Source organism: Lichenostomus cassidix, chromosome 6 (genome assembly GCF_008360975.1).
Source record: "Lichenostomus cassidix isolate B80296 chromosome 6, HeHo_3.0, whole genome shotgun sequence".
NCBI classification, from domain to species: Eukaryota; Metazoa; Chordata; class Aves; order Passeriformes; family Meliphagidae; genus Lichenostomus; species Lichenostomus cassidix.
The window spans coordinates 21307264-21326635 of NC_139487.1; the positions used below are offsets into that span (position 1 = coordinate 21307264).

The following is a 19372-nucleotide window of genomic DNA, read 5'->3' on the forward strand; positions in this document are numbered from 1 at the left end:
CTAAAGCAAGCTTATTTTTTTTCTCCTTTATTCAATTTATTTATTTTTATCCCACTACTGTTTTCAAGGACCTGTATATCACTTTACCGGTTTTAGTTGGAATTATCAGACCAATGATGCAAAGCACTTATACACAAAACTGAACACCAGATGGGACTCTGTGAATATTATATTATTCATGGCCAATGAATTAGAGATGCCTTAAAAAAGAAGAAATCTAGTCAGCTGTGGCATGTCCTCAGCTTTATTCTAGCTGCAGGCTTCTTTTGCCTATATTCATTGAGTAACCCAATGGACTCTGATCAAAATCCCCTTTGGAAATAGCAAGAGCTCTTGCTGTTGAATTCAGTAGGCTTCTGCTCAGGCTGTGATTACCATTCATTTACTGAGCAAAATGATCATGGGATACGGGATCAATAATGAGTCTGAAGAAATCTGGATACAATTTTTGTGCTTGTTTCACCTAGTCGTGGCAATCTTGGGCAAAACATTTGTTCTCTCTCAGCGTTTGTTTCTTAAACTATAATGTGAGAAAAGGAAATCCTTTATTTTTCATTTTTTGTTGATTGGCAATCTAGACTTTACTGGTTTTGTCTAGGGAATTTATTTTTATTGCATATGGAGCAGCAGCAACCCCTGCTTATCCCACTGGAAAACCAGGGTTTAGCCTCTTACAGTAGTTGGAATGTTGCCATGCTAATTAACTTGGAATTTCAGAAATATTTTGGTCCATGACAATGAAATGTAGGATACTACAGCTTCTCAGATTGGATGGCCAGACAGTGGCCAGGAAATTCAAATCGTTTGAAGCGACTGCTGTTTGTGCTTTGGAAAAATGCTCCTCAATACAGATATCATAAGGAACCAGAACTGTGGTCTAACACAAGTTTAAATTATGTGGAGAGTCGTTCCACAATGCAGCTTGGAAGAATTTAAAGGAATCTAAATTGGAACAGAATAGAGCTTGTTCAAATCTTTGCAAAAATATCCATGATTAAGAATGATGACAAAGGTGTTTGTGCTGTAATTAATTATAAAATCCCATATCAGAAGGTATTAAAAAGACCTATAGTCCATTTGTCTGGGAGTATTTTAAATGAGGAGTAATCAAGCTGTTTTCTGAGCCTTCTTTACATCACCGTAAATTGAAGTAGAATTTTCTCCAGAAAATAGACTAAGTATGATGAGGTCATTTGTGTCCTCTCTTTCAGTCTCTCTCTCTCTGCATTCCAATCCTTATGGCTTCCTACACTGTGATTTAGCTTTATGTTAGTATTTATAAGGGGATTTTATCTCGAATATTTTTGTACAATGTAATTAAAAATCAGCTTCCTTACTGGATGCAAGTCAGTTCCCCATATTTCATAGACTCCTTGCAAAGCAGTATGGTAAGTCCTACATATGAAAAAAGATTATTAATAAAACCTTCCGAAAGGATAAAAAGGATAATTTGGTTTTTTCTTCAGTGAAAGTGCTGAAGTTGTCAGCACTTGGAACCAATTTATGTATCTGAGGGTCTGAAATCTCAGTCAATGCCCTTATCCCTTCACTTCCATTTAATGGTTCTTTGTGGTACTGGAAATGTCAGTTTTCCAATCTAGATATTTACTGATTGTATACCTTTTACTAGCATTTTAAATTATGCCTTATTTTTAAAGTTTCTGTCTCTGCAATAGTAAAAATTTAGTGATATTAATGGGCTACTGAAATGGCCATTTAGCTAATCCAGCTTCTTTACAGTAATACAGTTGCATCCATTCCTGCATAATTTCCTTTCTGAAAACATTCAAACTAATTTGAAAAAATATTTGTCAAGCTGAATTTTCTCCAGAATTTGGTGCAAAATCTTTTGTTGGTTTAAATATTCTAAAGATTTTGTGCACTTGTATTTTTGTGTGTCAAAATCCTGCTATTAAATTGGGGAGGAGTTATAGGTGTACCTACATAGATTCCCAATTGCAAAAATTTCTGGGACAGTACTGAGTATGAAGTGGATGATATGAATCTGTAACAGGTTACCATCTTTATCCTCAACTCAAAATACCCTACATACAGGATTTAGAAGAGGTAAAAGCAGTGAACCAATTTCTGGAAAGATTTCCAGATGAGAAGAGGCTAAGTAAAATGAGCATAGAAATAGAGGTGTGCAGTCTGCATAATTCCTCATTATATAATCTTAAAATTTTATGAAAAAGTAATAGGGAATGCTTAATCTCTATTTCTGAAAAATTTTAATAGTGATTAAACCAATGGAAGTGTTTTTCCACATAAAAATATTAAGCTGTGGAACTCCACAGTGTGTTATAAAAGCCAAAGTATAATTAGATTAAGAAAGCAGTTTTCTAGACTTGTGAAAGGCGCTCCTGTCCTTACAATTAAAATACAAAAGTCTTGCTATTGAAAATTATGTCTTGATACAGTCTCAGCTCAGGAAGTCTGGAAGAGCTGACTTACAGGATACACACCATAGAAAAGATCTCTCTGTGTTATATAATGCTGAAGAATTGCTTTTCCAGAAGTTTTTGGATTTGTGTTTTTTATTTCACAATGAAATTTGATGGAATATAGGGAAATCCTACAGCGGTGTTATGCCCTCACAATTGTTTCACTAATTTAAACCTGTCACACAGCCACTCTATATCAACATCAAATAGAGTTTCTTTCATTTCCAAGTATGCTGATAATGCACTTTCTCACTCAGGTACATAGCAACTTTATTTCCTGTCCGCATTTTATACCCCAGATAATACTGTGTGTATAACATAAACGTGGAGCACAGAGCAAGTACTAAAAGAAATTGATCTATTCACATGGACAATGTTTTGAGCTTGACTCCCAGTAGCATATGCATGCACCTACATGCAAATGTGAAACAGAGCAGGAATGCTTTACCTGAGGCCTACACTCACTCTAAAAATACCAGAGTTTAGCCCTGAACTGTTTTCATCTTAATCAGGGATTGAAATCCACAGAAAGACCTAATATCCCACAATTTGAGTCATCCATCTTATGTTGAGAAGCATGTTGCAACCAGTGATGATTTTTTTTCCCCCAAGAGCTAATCTGGCACATAAAGGATGAGAACATTAGACATTTGCTTCTTTTTATTGCAAAGTAGTAGCTGTTTCTTGACAGGACAAAACTTGAGTCACTCTCAGGAGGATTGTGCTACAAGTATCCTTTGCTTATTGCTATATGGTATTGTCTCAACAGTGCAGGGTCTGCTGTTATCCATTACTTTCTCTTCTCATAGAGCTGCTCTGGATTAGCCAGGCAAATCTCTGGCTGCTTAGTATTTTCTACACTGCCAACAGAGAGAGTCAGTCCCTACAAGCCCCTCACCTTGACAGAGACAGCTGTGTGATTTTTCCAAGTTGTGCTTTCATTAGAGTTTGACTGTTACTGGAAGTGCCAAGTGAGCCCATGGCTAGGACTCCCTATGGATTCACAGTGTGTTGTGCATTTCAAGAAAGGAGGAGAACTTGGGGTTTTTATTAATCCCTTTGTGCATGAACCAGCATTGTCAGAGTCTAGACATGCTTCATGAACCACCAGGCTTCCATTGTGCCAGGTTGCTGTGAATGGAGTTACTGCGTGGCAGAGAATGGTGAATGAAGCCATTAAACACTTTTTTTCCCCTCTCTCTTGTTGGGTCTTCTAAACATAGAAAACTCAAGCTTTTCAGGCTCCCCCTCCCCCAGTGCACACACAGCTATTCCAGTTAACCGAGCCACTCTAATATTTTTCTACTATCTACAGTAGTATGAAAAGTTGAGATTGTGTCATCAGGGAGAGGAGGGCAGAGCTTACCCACCAAAAGGTGATCAGCAACCACCTTGTTTGCTTCACCTTTAAGAATCCCTTTACTGTATGCAAGCACTTGTGGAGGCTAAAATCACCTGAAAGTGATTGCCTCCTGAGTTTGGGGCTTTGAAGGGTGAGTGAGGGGGAAAGTTTGGGTGCATAAATAAGCTGAAAAAATCCTCACTGTCAAATGAAATGTTCCTCTGCTTTATCACCATTATTTTTAGTGAGATTTTGCATTATGGTACCTTGAGTTTTAAATTAAATGTCAAATATAATTTGGCACTACAAAGAATGAATTATGTGACTGCCCTTAGAGAAAATCAGAAGGCTTAGCTCTGTGAGTTAAATTGGTATCTGCCTTATACTGAGCTGATGTGGGCTAATTGATTAGGATCTGACAGGATACCATATTGCAAATTCAGCACAATCTCTTCCATTAAAAAAAAATAGACCTAAGGTACCTTTAGGGAAAAGCAAAAGATCTTCTGTAAAACAGAATGGGGAGAGGAAAAGAGTATCTTCAAGGACTCTCCTTTTCACTGATGGTGTAGATTCCCCAGAAGCCCACACTTCTTAAGGGTACAATATGGATGTTAATATGCCCCAGGTCACTTTGGAAGCAGGTTTGCAATCAAATTTCAGGTCCTTCTGGCCTGATTTTAAAGAGCAGCAAAATATTTTCTCAGCTGACTAAATCTATCTCCATAAGAACTAAGATGACAAAGTGCCACTTTAGGTCATTAAAGGAGGGCAATACATTTTAATCAGCTATTACATGAGGAAGGACAAATCAAGTGCTATAGCAGTGGGTCATTTTATAATTTCAGTACTTGTGGCCCTCTCCCTTTCAAAATGCATGAAGTTATTTCCTGGAAACATCAGTCTTGAAAAACTATTGTCAAGTAAACAAGCCTTGTGTTTCTCACAGCCTTCATGTCTGTGTAGTCTGGGTTTAATTTTCTGTTAAGTACGGGTACTGTGGGGGGGAGGACTAAGTCTGAAGTTCTAATGTAGTCAGGCTGGAATCTGTCACTCAGCTTATTGCATGTTGATGACTCAGTGCAGTTTCAGCTGTAAGCAGACCATGATTTATGGACACCAAGTGAACTCCTGCGGCAAAAACCAGCCATGAGATCAGAGCAGCAATAGGGCCCTTTTTTGGCAGGAGACAGCGCCTGCATTTTTCTCATTCATGCCAAACTGCTTTGCACGGCAATTAGCTCTGTCCTCATTTAGTCTCCAGTCCCAAAGGGTAATGAAAGTCATATATCATCTTCAAGGCTGCTAATTATCCAGCTCAGTTACAGGTAGGCTTTGTAACTGTGAGAAGGGTCTGTCTGCTTGATATTTATTGCTCTTCCAATAAGCAAGCAAAGGAGAAGGCGGGGGGGAACTTTCTTGAAAGCTTGCCCATACCCCTTGCCTCAGATCCTTGACATACCTTCGGCAAATGTGCTAGTCAAAGGGGAAATGTCTTCATTCCACATATCCATTTTTCATGCTGTAACTAAACGTTCAGCGAGAACAGAGAGCAAGTGCTTGAAACATGAGAGAACATACATTTGGAGTGAGCTTGTCTCTAGTTGTTTGCTTGTGGAAAGACAATCCTCTGAATAAACAGACATGAAAACAGGAAGGGCAATGGGGAGGAATGAGGAACTTCTTTCTCCTCCTCCACTCATTTCTCCTCCCAGCCCTTCAGTCCACACCACAGCAGCATCTTGGGAAAATGATGGGGTTAGAGAACTGTTTATTTTACTGAAGATATACCAGAGGAACTTGATATTTGAACCCTCTCACCATCAGCCCTGAAATACAGTAAAATTTAAATCTCTACCCAGAGTTCAGGCTCTGCCTTTCTGTAACAGGCTGAACCAGATGCTTGACAATTTCAGTTGGTTTGGAAGCTGGTATTAGTAGAGCCAGGTCTTGCAACTAGGAGCCATCTTTTGCTGTAGTCAAAATATTGGCTAAATCAACAGTCCAAGTAGCCAAGTTCTTACTGTTTTAAGAAATGGACTTCAACTTGTATGAAATCCTTTTAACTTTTCAAAAGGTTTTGATGTGCTTTTGACTTATATGTTTCATTTGTATTTTATGCCTTCATTTCATACTTATTTTGGTCAGTAAGCCTGAGGACTGCAAGGTCCAAGACTAAGCGGTCTGTTGCAGTGTGAATTTGGAGTCATCTCCAGATCCTATCAGCCAGTGAAGGAGATGCCAGATGTCCTCTCTAAATGCCCAGTGAAGTCTTATGCTTCATATGAAAAGCTTACAGAAAAGCTTCCTCTATTATTCCACATCAGATGGATGCCTTTTTGGCACTGGTGGCAATGGCTGCCAAGGAAAAAGCTACTGTGCACATGAAGGAAAGCAATTTTGCAAGCTCCAGCCCAGGGCACAGCAGTTCATACTTTGGGCAGTTGACCTGTGTGTGTGCAGCATGCCTGGAGTGACACTGCATCTCAAGACATGACATCTGATCTCTCTGCTATTATCAAGGCTCTTGTTTACTACAGGCTCCATTGTTTCAAAAATCCTTATGACAGCCTTGTTGTGTAGAAAGGCAATTGTCAAAGCAAGAATCTTGAAAGGGAGCTGGGGCAGTAGTGGGCAAAGCTCAGCAAATAAAGAGCTTTGGCTGGCACTGACCTACAGCTGGAGGTAAAATGAGCAGGAGGAGCAGAGATGCTGCTCAGTGTTTGTGCACCATGAGAGCAGCATGTGACTATGCTGGCAGAAGGCAGTAAGATAGGACTTACTGTCATAAAGGAGACAATGCTGCAAAGAGAGTACACTGCTGCAAGGTATGTGGCTCTTCGGGTGGGAGCTGAACGGCAGCACGGTGGGAGATCTGCAGCCTTTCAAGGCTTTGAGCTGCGGTGTGGCGCTGGGAGGGGCCCAGTACTGCTCTGGTGCCTCTGGGTATCTCTGCTGGATTCATCCAGGCCTGACTTTCATTTCTGTCAGCAGCAGGAAAACACAGGGTGGGGATTTGAAAGAAGGAGAGGAAGTTCCTTATTCTTTCTTACATCTCCTCTGTATCTTTGCTGATGTAAAAAATGGAGGATCAGCTTTCAGGATCAACTGTGATTTCACTTTTCACTGCGATGAGAATGGCAGAACGTTTTGCATGGTTCTCCTCTTGGTGTGGAGGAAACACTAGAAAACTGGATGGGATCCAAGCAGTTCAGATAGCAGGATTCAGAGGAGCATTGCGAAGGAGTGGGTGCTCATCTGTCGTGCATTGGCAGGTTCCCTTGAACTCAGTAGTACTCGTCTGATTTACACCAGTCACAGAGGTGCCCTGCAAACCTTGAGTTATTTGGATGTGTTGCCTTTGCCAAGTTTCCAAACCTGTTGACTTGAACTTTCAGTAGTTGCATTCCAAGTGATCTCACCCCACCCTTCCTGGCAATAGGTATCCACGCAGCTCCCTGTGATGGCCGTGGGAATTGCTGTTGTATATCCTACTGCAGAGCAGAGCCCTGGTGTCTGCATCCTGCTGTCTTGCAGAGTCATGGCTTGAGGCACTCTGCCACTGGTGCTGAGGTGAAGGGCAGTGAGTTGGGTAGAAGTCATCAGAGTGGTGGTCTATCTAATCTGGGATCTTGGCACTGATAATGGCTAGTGCTAACTTCTCTAGAGGAAACTGCCCCTTTCTTCCCCTATTATTTAGTTCTTTTGATATGAAATTACTCTTTTTTTCTCAACAGTAAGAATATCTCTTTTCTAAAAAAAAAGTTGACTTTGCACTACTCATTCAGTAGTTCTCTAGACTTGTCTTTTTACAGCTCTTGAATTTTTTCTGTCTTTTTGTGTGTTTAGCAGACAGTGGAGGAATGGATAAAAAATGTTGAAAGCTTCCTCCAAATTCTGCTGAAGCCACTAGTGTTTTGCCTTTTGGCATTCCACCATTTGGTTGAGATCTGCCTCCTAAGCCAGCTTTTCATGTAATGCTAATTTGCATGACACCAATATTCAGTATAGTTTTGCAAGTAGTATTCTCTGAGATGAAGATTAAAGTTACAAAAATGAATGTTCAAGCCTCACAGTTCCCTGTCCATAAAACTTCTCTTACAAATTGGTTTAATTTGGTTTAATTTATATTTATTGTCCAATCTCTTGAAACATACATTCCTTACTATTTATCAGTACTTTGATTTGCTGGTGTGCAGTGAATGAGATGGGAATCTGTTGTTTCCTTTCTTCACCAAAAAAATGGGTGATACTTGGGTGTAGTTTTGCATTAGCCATGGCTAATTTATTTCTAAACTCCAAAAAGGTGATGAAAGGGTGCCTGTCCCCTGTCCTTGTGTTATGTCAGCAGCAGCACTCATCCAGCTGTGCAGCTGCACTGGGGACCGGATCTGGCTGACTGCTGAGGATGCAACTACATGTGCTGACACAGAGCATGGAGGACAGACAGGTGAGCTGGAGGAAAGGAAGATTTGTCCCTTGCAGTAGGATTTCAGAGTTCAGCTAGGTGAAGCTGACCATGAAATCACACCCTTAATGTAGCTGCATCTCTAATCTTTCTGTTTAGGCTCCAGATTGTTAGATGATTCCTTCAGCGAGCAAGAAGCAAAAAAAGAAACATGTAGACATGCTTAATGTGTTTAGAAATGTGGAAGATAAAAAGACCCACTCTACTGAAACAATTAAAGTCTTTCCTATAAACACTAGTGTGTTTTATATTCCCAGTATACCGGAACGGCACTGCTGCAGATGGAAACTAAAAGACTATTCTTGGCAATTGTGTGCTTTGGATCTGCCATATACAGGGATTTTCTGAAAAACTAAGCTGAAGAAGTATTTCTAAGGAGGAGTTTAATTTGAAAACTGGCTGTCAGAGGAGCCTGAGAAAGATAACAGTCCAAAGTCTTTGATCAAGCTCTATCTCAAAACTCTTGTTCTTGCTGCATGGACCTTACATAAGATTCAACTGTTCTCCAAGCACCTAACCATAGCCTAAGAAGAAATCTGCTTAAGATAATTTTACTGTTCCCTTTCACACGAAGCAGAAAAAAGAGAAAAGATTCGAGAAAACTCTATTTGTGGCAATTAAACTGTGGATTTTCAAAATTGTTCTTGAGTGTGAGTTAACTACCATGGGATATTCTCTGCATATTCTTTGTGGCAAACTGTTCTTATAAGCCTCCATGTCAAACAGCTTGGACTGCAAGAGAACTCCAGACAGCTCCTGGGGACTTTGTCTGGGGAGGGGTGACCCTGGCTGCCTCCACTCCCAGCTGCTGTTGCATGGAGTTTTTTTCCCCCTTCTCAACTATGCTATCCCAGAGGCCACTGGCATTGCTGCTAACGGGCAGCAGAGGGTCTGTGCTGGAGCCAGCTGGCATTGGCTGTGTCAGACACAGGGGAAGCTTCTGGCAGTTTCTCACAGGAGCCACCCCTGTAGCCTCCCCCACTGCCGAAACCTTGCCATGCAACCCCAATACATTCTTAATCAGCATTGTGTAAAAAATCACTCAGAGAATTCAATTTTATTTTTTTTTTACTAAAATGTCTATGTATAAAATTGGCAGGAGGGAATAGGCATGATGTGTATTTTGTCATCCTTTAATTTTTTTTTAAGGAGAAATGGCTAAAGAATGGGCAGTACAAAGCACCAATCAATACATGTGATAAGGGAAACACGCAAAAGAGCTCTGAAGTGTGAGATACAGGACATGGCGGTATTACTTCTTATGATAGAGGTTTTGTTTTCTAACATACATTTCTATACTCAACAGTTAATGTATTGCTTCTCTTCCTTCTGTAACAGACAATCTGTAAAAATTTCACCAGCTCCAACAGGGAAGACATCAATCAGATCTCATTTGGTAAATGTTGGGCTCATTATCAACCTTTGGCATGTGCCTGTGAGGAACGGTTGGGAAGGAATGTTTTATCCAATCTCTTCTTATGTATGCTGCTCTGTACATTTTTTTGTATTATGGTCATCTCTCTAATATCATATATATGTCATTCCATTTTATGACAGAGCAAGCAAAAATGCATGATGGGCATAGAACAAAAGATACCAAGGTTTTCTGTGCTTCTTAGCTCTTTTGAAAATTTGTTCTTTGCTTCATAAAGAAGTCTTGAAGAGCTTACAAGAGAGCCTATCTCTTGTGCTGATGAACGCTTTTGGCTTTTTTGTGGAGTGTTCTTTTAGGACAGAAGGCTGTAATTGATTATGGTCTACATCTTGGATATGTATATAAGTATGCTGAAAAAATAAAAGCCTATTTTTATATCAGTTTAAAATTTTATGAAAAATCATTGTAGATAGCACAAAACAAGAGTAGCTTGGTGGCAGTATGACTGCTGAAACATACCAATGCACCCTTTAGTGGGAAGTAACCAAGGTCTTTGTGAGCTCTCCTGAGAATTCAATAAGCAATTCTCACAGCAGCTGGCTAGAACAAGCTAATTAATGGGTTTATTCTATGCTGATTTTTTACTACTGAGTTTTTAAGGGAATAATGGAAGGCTTTTTCTCAAATTAAATATTTTGTGTCTCACTCATATAAGTTACCTGTTATTCATGGTTCTCCTTCTTAATCCAAGAGGATTGCCATCCCTGGGCTTCTCTACTGCAACTCAGAGAGAGTCCTGTCACCTCTGTGCCTTTCCTGTTTTCAGAACACCAGCAGAATAAAGGTGGTAAGTAAAGACCAAGTGTGTTCTTGCTGTTTAAGAAAGCTTCCTGAATATGCAAGGTTTTCTTTTTAGTAAGTAGGGAGTTATTTCATAATCGCTGTTTTGTTTTGCTCAAAATGTTTGAGGTTATTCCTATCAAGAATCATAGTGATTCTGTACCTGCTAACACCACAAAAGTAAGTGCGGCCATACATAATTCTTACCTAATTGTGTTTCTAGGCTATATCTCATTATGATTAATTAACATGCTTTTTAGGCAAGAAGGAAAATGTTTTATTTAATAATACAGTAAGCAAACTACCACCATGCCAATGTTTAGTGAACCATCAGTGATGGTGGTGGTTTTCAGATTCAAAAATTATCACACTAAGTAATTATATTCAGAAATAATCCTTTTATTCCTATCTTGCTTCATATAACTGGACTCACATTTATATGGTTTTCAGTCTTCAAGCCAAGGTAACCATCAAGTTGTTCTCATTCAAACTGAAAGAGATTTTCTTTTAAGTCCATTGCAGTATTTGCTCATTCTAGGCTATTTCAATATCATTGTTAAACAAGCAAGAGAACACCTTTTCCTCCACTTGGTTCTGCAAGCAGCACCATCCCATGGTATCCCAGGTTTGGCCTGGCTGCAAGGAGCAGAGATTGGAGGATCCAGGAGTCCCATTGTTTCTGCAGTACAGTGTGTAGCACCTCATCTGGGGCAGGGCACAGTTACAGCTTGTGGTAGATCCCTGTCCAAGAAGAGAGCAAGAATTGTATGAGCTCTTTCTCTTTCAAGGCTTCCTGAGTGCATTCCTACCACTCTGATTTCTGCTTCCCCAGCTCCTGTTGCCTCATATATATCTGTGTCCCAGCTGAGACTCATTGGCAGAGAAAAGCAATCAGAGCTTGCCTTTCAGCTTTCCACATAGTTCCCAGGGGCCTATATGCCTTGCAGGCAAAAACCTTTTGTGCTTATTGCCAATACAGATATTTTCATCCTGTTTATGGATACATCAACACTGAAAGTGCTGAGACACACAAGCTGGTGCAGCTGAGAAAGTCTGGAACAAAGGATGGTGGGAAGGACAGTGGATGTATCCATGCTTGCTTTCTAGAACACTGCCTAATCTAAGGAACAGCATGTATGCAAACAGTCAAATGGCCTCTGGATCTGAGCTCTTATCTCTGCACATCATCACATAGACTAACCATTCAATCTGCATCCTAGAGTCAGACTCTGAAGTCCTCAGTGAGGAAAAATTCTCATTGGAGTCTGGCAGAAGGAACATATCATTTTGTTCAAAAACACTGAATATGCAGTAGCAGCTGTGAGTTGTCAAATCCAGCACAGGATTTTACCCCACATCATATGCTTCAGCACTTTATACAGACTATGTTTAAATTAATTTTTAATTAGCTCATTATACAGATAGAAGATCTGCTCATCTCAAGTTCTATAACCACAACTTTGCCTGCAGGTCTCTCTATCAGACAGTTGGATGATAGCAGCACCCAACTTCAGCTGGAAGTGCTCAAACCCTGCAGCAATGAGACCAATATTAAAAACCCTGATAGTATCAGGCACCACACTCCATTATATCATGACTGCATTTCCATCTTCATGCCCAGTCTTCTTATACACTATAAAGAGCTTGTGGAGGGCAGGGGCTCATGACAGCTGGAAAACCCACATGCCACAGAGAGCCAAAGATTGTGCATGATGGTGCTGCCCATAACCTTGGCATAGGTTTTGATGATTAAGTGCAAGGTAAGCCCACCCAAAGTGATTCATATGAATCGTTGGTCTGGAGATCTCAAACCACAGATCTCCCTCTTCTGGCTGGAGAAGATTTTCTAGACATACATGAAAAGCCTGATGAAATGTGATGGTGCCAGTTGCCTGTAATAGTATTACTTGCTTTGGAAATACCTTCTCTCCTCTGATCATAATCTGTTCCCTATTGTGAGATACACTGCAGATGTACATAGCTTGAAACATGACTAGAAGTGGCTGAGCAATCACTAACTTTACAGCTCTGGAATTAGGGTACTTCTCTAGCCATTTGTTTAGGTTTGTACAGGAAATACATTGCACAGTGAGGAACAGGCCACAGATTGCTTCAGGTCCGAGTATTGTGCATAACCAGAGATCATACCCATCTCCCTGATATCTGCATGTTAACAGTTTCTTCATTAAATGTTTTTAGTCACATTAGCATATTCTCCTTGGAGCTTCCAAATTACACCAGTGTAACAAGCTGACCACAGTTATAATGAGATTATTCAGAAAATTTGTTTTGTCTTCTGGTTTCTTCCTTTCATTTGCTATAATAAACACCCTCAGAAAAGTAATTTCCATGAGATCAGGAGCTGGACATTTTATATGTTTCAGTATGATTTTTTAAGGATAGCTCCACTGCAGGAGACTGGCTTCACACTCATCAGACAGAAGCAAAGGCTGTCAGCTTGACACAAACTGTAAACTTGACTCAAAAATTCTTGTGAAAGTGTATGATTTGTTCTTTATGCTACAGCAAATCTTTATAGAAGGATATTCAACCTCAATTTAGTTTCTATGAAATCCTGTTCTTGGCCTATGTGGAACTGTACTACACTTCAGTGACAAGAGGTGATCCAGCTGCAAGGACTCCATAAACTAGTGTCCAGCCATTCACACCCCTGGAATTTAATAATAAATTGAATCAACTGAATGCATGGGGCGTTAGACAATGAACAGATCTGAATGAGTGGTAAAACCAGTGACTCATCTCAGTCTCTAATTTCCTTCCTGTACAGATCGTTTATCTAGGAAGAACAGGACAGAGAATGTGTGAGGATATATGTGCTGTTTATTTAGAGCTGTAGTAGAAAGTTAATTCCAAAGCAGAAGCTCTTCTCTGAAGCAGAAACAGAGAGCAACTGATTTGCTATAGGGCTATAATGAATTTATTTATTTTAATGACATTTCTTGTCTTTTATGTGTAACAAAAGATGATAGTGACTTTCTTCAAAGTCCATCTGTTTGAGATCCTTCATTGTTATTGATTTCCATTCAACTTCTTCCAGCTTCTCTATGAGTTAATGGCATTCAAGGGCCAAAGCTTGGTGATATATTTGCTGTGGTTTTATCAATGCTGTATAAAGCCTCATGTCTTCTCTTATTCCTGATTGTGGTGAGCCCAAGGATGGAAAACTAAGCATCACTGAAGAGTTTCAATATCCTAGTTTGCTGCAAACTCACATTAAATTTGCTATTCTCTTTGAAGTCAGCAGAAAAACCCTGACTGACATCAGCTGAGTATCTGGTTCTGTGTTTCTGACATTGCTGCTTGTCTGGTGTAGCAGTCCCTGTGGCCGCTGAGAGTGAAGAGTAGTTGAGGCAGTTTCTCAGAGGCTGGGAATACTAAGAGCCCAGATAATTCACCCTCTAACTAACCTGGCATCCCTTTCTCCTGTTCTTTTCAACTTGTGCTGTTCATGCCACTGCCACTATGTTATGGGTCTGTACTGAATTGTCAGTAAGGATACTAACAAGGGCGTGGAGGTAACTGGTGGGCATAAAAAGGGGAGTAAGCAAATATTCTGCTTGTCCAATAGTGGGAATCTTCTCAATGAATCTGGCTATTTCTCTGAATATAGAGGTTGCAGAGGATTTTCTGTAAGAGACAGGCATCCTGCCTCCAAAAATAACTTGTGCCTGATCTTTCAAAACCCTTCGTAATGTACCTTGCCAGTTATATGTTGCTGAGCAGGAAGGTTGAGAGGATTATTTCAGCTGTGGCAATCAGTTTACACCTTGAACCACAAGATCGGATTACTTTTGGTATTTAATTTTGAAATATTTCCCCCAGATGTACGGTGCCTTTGCATGTTTCCCGGATGAATTTCATTTTGTTATTTCCTGCTCTTATTTCTAAGCTTTTTCAGGTCCTCTGTGTTATTTCTCAGTCTTCGCTTATATTTGTAACACTTCCTAATTTAGCATCTTCTGCAAATTTAATTAGTATATCAACTTTTTATATCACCTGATTAGTGGTTTTAAAATATTATGGAATATCACTTGAGTTTAACACAGTCTCTGCAAATTTCCCAAGGGGCAGTTCCCTCAAATAATTTGTTCTTGGGGGTTGGTTTGTGCATGGTTAGTGTACATGACACAGTGGATGTACGTAAGACTACTCAACAGAAATTGATGACATCAATTAATGCTTTCTTTGCTCTGAAACACTTAGTCTACAGATATCTCAGAGGTGTGAAACAGCATAAATAGGGCACAGGGACATAGTTGTGCAATAGCACATGTGAGTTTTCTACAGGAAACATCTAGCAAAAGTGAATTTAAAGCTGTCACAAACACGCTTCATGTCATAGATGAAAAAATAAAGACTACAATAGGGAAAGAAGACTCATAGTCCAAGCAAGCATGATAGTTCTTCTAAGGATCAGGAATAGTGAAAGTAGTGGCAAAGAAAAAAGTTCAAGGGCAGTGTTTTGTAGCACTTTAAAATGGTGGTTTGAATTTGATTTATAGGTGGAAACCAGGGAGCTGAGAAAGAAAAACATGAAAAGAGAAAAAATATTTAAGATGGCCATTTAAAAAAAATGGAGTAAGAAAGCTGTGAGAGCAAAAAAAAAAAAAAAAAAAACGATGTGTTGATGTAGCTGAGGCAGCAGATGACTAATGTATGAACTCTGAGCAGTAGAATAAAGAAAAGGCTGAATTGTTAAAGTTTTTAGACGCAGTTTTATGCTAGCATCTAAACAAATGTAGTTGAATATTTCAGGTGACTTTTCATTAAATGATTTACTAACATCTAATGTATGATACATAAATTATGTTTTGGGGTTTTTTTTATATTTTGTTTAGTAAGAGCGTAACAAGTTCCTTATGTAACCTCCTTGTTAGTGCTTCATGCAACCTCATGGTTCTTGGAGATTATTTCTTCCTGTGCCTGATTGACTTTGGGGGAGATCCCTTACTGGGCCGGCACATCTCTTTGAATTGCTTGCTCTTCTTTACCTTTTGTGATTGCCTATATTCTTAATTGAGAAGAAAGAACATAGTGAGATACTTTGTTTACTGTGTTTCTTTTTACACAAGCTGTCTCTTACATTTGAAGAAGAATTTTTTATTTAGCGATTTTTATAGTTGTTTTATAGCTAAAGTCTTCATTATGGTGGATTGTATTTTTCAGTTACCACCACTTTATATTTTAGATACTTTATTTAGCCTAATTGTGAAGCAGGTGCTTGGTGCTGAGCAAAAGCAAAGAGAAAGTGTGGGCTTTGTCCCAGTGAATTTGCAGCTCATTGACTGTTGTGCTGTTCCAGTTCCTTTGGAATTGATAACATTGGTTTTTAAGCATTGTTAGTGTTCTAAAACATAGTCTTCACCACACTAGAGATTTTAATTAATATGCTTTGTCAGAATGAAACTAGAGAGGTTAGTTTGGTTTCCTGATTGTGTTTTTTTTAATCAAAATGTAGTTTACAAGACCACAGAAAAGTGATGGTCAGATAGTATTTAAACTGGAAATGGTGCTCTTTGTACAAGAGCTTGTCCTAATGCCCAAAGCTTTTTGTGGGGGATATGCAGGATTTACATAATCAAACTTCAGGAATCTAGCTTGCATGTGTGGGCTAAGTGCAGGCTCCTAATATACTTAAGAGGGGCAGGTACCCACTTTTTCATTGTCCTCTGGAAGTTCCCATTTCACATAAAACCTCCTAGCTGTGGGAGCTCTAGGAAGAGGGTATTGCTCTCACGTTGTGCAGCCACCCTGCTGTCTCCAAGCAGGGGTCTGCACAGGCAGAGTCTACATAGTGAACAATTATGTGGGTTTTTTTAAGAGTTGCGTCACCAAATCCTGTGCAATTGTCCACATCTAAAATCACAGCTGAGAAATCAGTGTTACTGTGAGGGGGCAGTGGGCAAAGCAGATCAGCTCATCTCTTGCACAGAAGAGAGACAGCATTGAAGGGGGTCAGATGAGGAGCTTGTGTGTAAATGAAAGCCCTGACCTCACTAGGCTACACTCCAGTGGGAAAAAAAAGACAGACTCAGTGCAGTTCTCTGGTAACCTAACTTATTAGGCAATTTTAATATAGATGTAATAAACTTCCTTCAAGCCAGACTTTGGGTAAGGCCTTAGAAATGCTCAGCTGCCATGTGGCTTGTAACAAATATCACAAAGTATTGATTTATTCCATAACCACTCCCTGCCATGTGTTATGTAAATAATGACGTTTGATAGAGTGTGTGTGGTTCTCCGTGCTGTAATGCAGAGGTCTTGGGAAGGTCTTGAGTCAAAAGATAAAAGGCCAACTGTCTCCAGTTGTCCTCAGGATGTGTGCATGACACTGCAGCTGCACACACACGCACCAAGCCCTTCCCTTTTGAGTGCATTTAATAATTATGACTTTAATGTTATATCTGGTTCTGATCTGGCTGGGTATAATCTTCTAATTACATCACTTTGAATTTTCTCAAATTGTCTCTAACGCTGTCAGTAATTCTTTACTGGTAAAACTAAATTCACAGTGCTTTCATTGCATATGCTTATATCTCTACAGATTTAAGCTAGAAAGAAACCATGCAGTCTGAAAACACTGCTAATTGTACTTCAGCTTGCAGGTTGCAGAGCAGCCTAATTCTGTTTTCCCACAGCCAAGAGAAGGCCTCAAGGCCAAAATGTCACCTCAGATTTCTTTTGATCTCAACTTATATTTTATTAACCCTTTTAACTTCACTAAGGGTGTGCAGGGAAACATGTATATTCTCTTTCCTATAAACCTAGCATTGTCCTTACATCTTGCGTGCAAATGTATGGACAGTTTTTCATACAAAGGATTATTTAGATGTAATCTATATGCCTTGTGAGTTACAGATAAGAAGGGGTGGGTAGCATTTATTCTGCAATGTTTATGATTTATTTCCCTTTTATTTTCTCTCTTTAACTCCATCCAAAATATTTCTGAGAGTCTTAGTGAAATATAATACTAGAAGCCTTTAATGGCACCTTTTCATCTCACAATTGCAGAGTGCTTTTCAGGGCTTAATTAAATTTTACAGCGTGCCTTTCAGGTGAATGTAATTTGAATGCATCCATTCCTGTTTGTGAGGAAACTGAGGCAGGGAGTGGTGATTATTAGCTCAAGGCTGTGAGCCAAATAAAATGTCAGAGTAAGAATTATGGCCCAAGAGATTTGATTAGGAGATTTGAATTTCAGCAAAATTTGGTTCGTAAAAATTTCATCAGACAACACAAATGATGGCTGCCTGAATGGCAGAGGAGGCAAATAGCTTTTCCAGACTCTTCCTTTCTTTAGCCTTTGTGATGTCTAGTGCTTTATGCCTCAGTCCAGTTTTGGCCTCACCAGTCTTTGGGCATGCCAGATGCTTGCTCAGCCCGCCAACATGATCAGTGGTTGCTAACACTCTACCTCAGCCATCTTCTCAGCAAGTGGTTCAGGGCTTTCACCCCTTTCTGCTGAGAGGCCTGTCAGGGTGGGATCTGAATGCATCCACCCACTCCTACAGCCATGGTCTTCTGCAAGATGAACTCTGTAATGTTAGTTGCCAAAGGCCTGAAGCTGCTTGCCTGGTGGTCAAGGGCGAGCTTTTCCTCCATCTCCTCACTGGAAAGTATGGAAAGCAGCCTGTCCTCTTCTGGGGGTAAGGAGGTAGAAGGGGAGAAAGCTGCTGGGAGAAAAGTGTTTGTTTACTCTGCATGTGTATCTTACAAATATCTTCTATAGATTCTGTCATCAGCAGTTACTACATAGTTACTGATGTTGTAGCATGGGCCATAAAGCATCATATGGGAATGGGTTAGAACAGTGCGAAGATATACTTTCTGGGCCCTCAGTGATCATAGGTCAGAAGTCATACTTGCTTTGGCTAGAGACTGACTGTGAAGGGAATGGAGCTCCGTGAGTGTTGCTCCCCCATAGGGCGTTACTATCTGCAGAGGGGATGGCATTATCCAGCCTGTCTGGCAGGCCTAGAATTCATGTATGCTGCAATTTAAAAGGTGGGGTGTGGCCATTTCTTTGAAGGTGTGTGAAACGAGACTGAAATCAAGCACATGAGAGATCCCACAGATACAGTACACAGGCTGAGAGCACCCTTTCCTTTGTACCAGCTATCATGGTGAGAAAAGGTCATCTGGCTGTAAGACAGGCCCGAAAAAAAACAGGTGGGTATTTTTAATGAGTTAAGGAATCAGTTTTGGGAAATTCATTCTCTCACTTGAGAAGCCAAAGATTGAACAATGTCCCTCTGTCACCAGACACCAGTCTCAGACCTAGAGGAAAGAGAGCACACCTGTAGTTCTTTGCTGCCTGGCTCTGCTGGAGTCTCAGCCCGCAGTGGGCAAGCACTACCACATCTGGGCTTTCTGAAGCCTGAGCAGGACACAGCCACTACAGTGTCTGACTCCAGATCCTGCAAGTAGGGTATGCAATGTGGTACACAGTAGCTTTCCAGTGTGCTGTGACAGTCAGTCAGTTGCCACTAAGCAGGTATAATGAAGGCAAAGAGAATTTTTCTGTTTCAATAGTTGTCCGCCCAGTGTCTTAAAAGTACTTGCCTGGGAGTGAAACGGCTCTTCAAAGTTCTGCAGAGGCCAATCTTCCATTGCTGTATTATGAAAAAGGCACTGCATGGTTTGTCTTTTTATCAGAATAGTATGATCAGAGTACAAATGAGATCAGGCAATTGCTCAACAGGTTTTGCCACTTACTGTTGATCATCTTTCTAATACCTTTCTTTTCTCCTTCTTGCTGACCTCTTCTAATAGTGAAGTCAACAGCTGTGGCCATGTGCATGGGACATACTTTGACAGTAGCAGGACTCAGCTGACAGACTCTGGAATATATCATTTCAGTAGCATCATCTGAGTTTATAGCT

The 19372-nt window shown here is 40.1% G+C and overlaps 1 long non-coding RNA gene across 1 annotated transcript in view; it reads left to right on the plus strand.

Annotated features, from left to right (window-relative positions):
* LOC146435464 (uncharacterized) overlaps window positions 1-19372 on the plus strand; it is a 111925-nt gene that overhangs the window by 22876 nt on the left and 69677 nt on the right. Inside the window, exons 5-6 of the long non-coding RNA XR_014853240.1 lie at window positions 8093-8236; window positions 9593-9679. This is a non-coding gene — a long non-coding RNA (uncharacterized LOC146435464). Of the gene's footprint in view, window positions 1-8092; window positions 8237-9592 lie in introns of the transcript that reaches the window.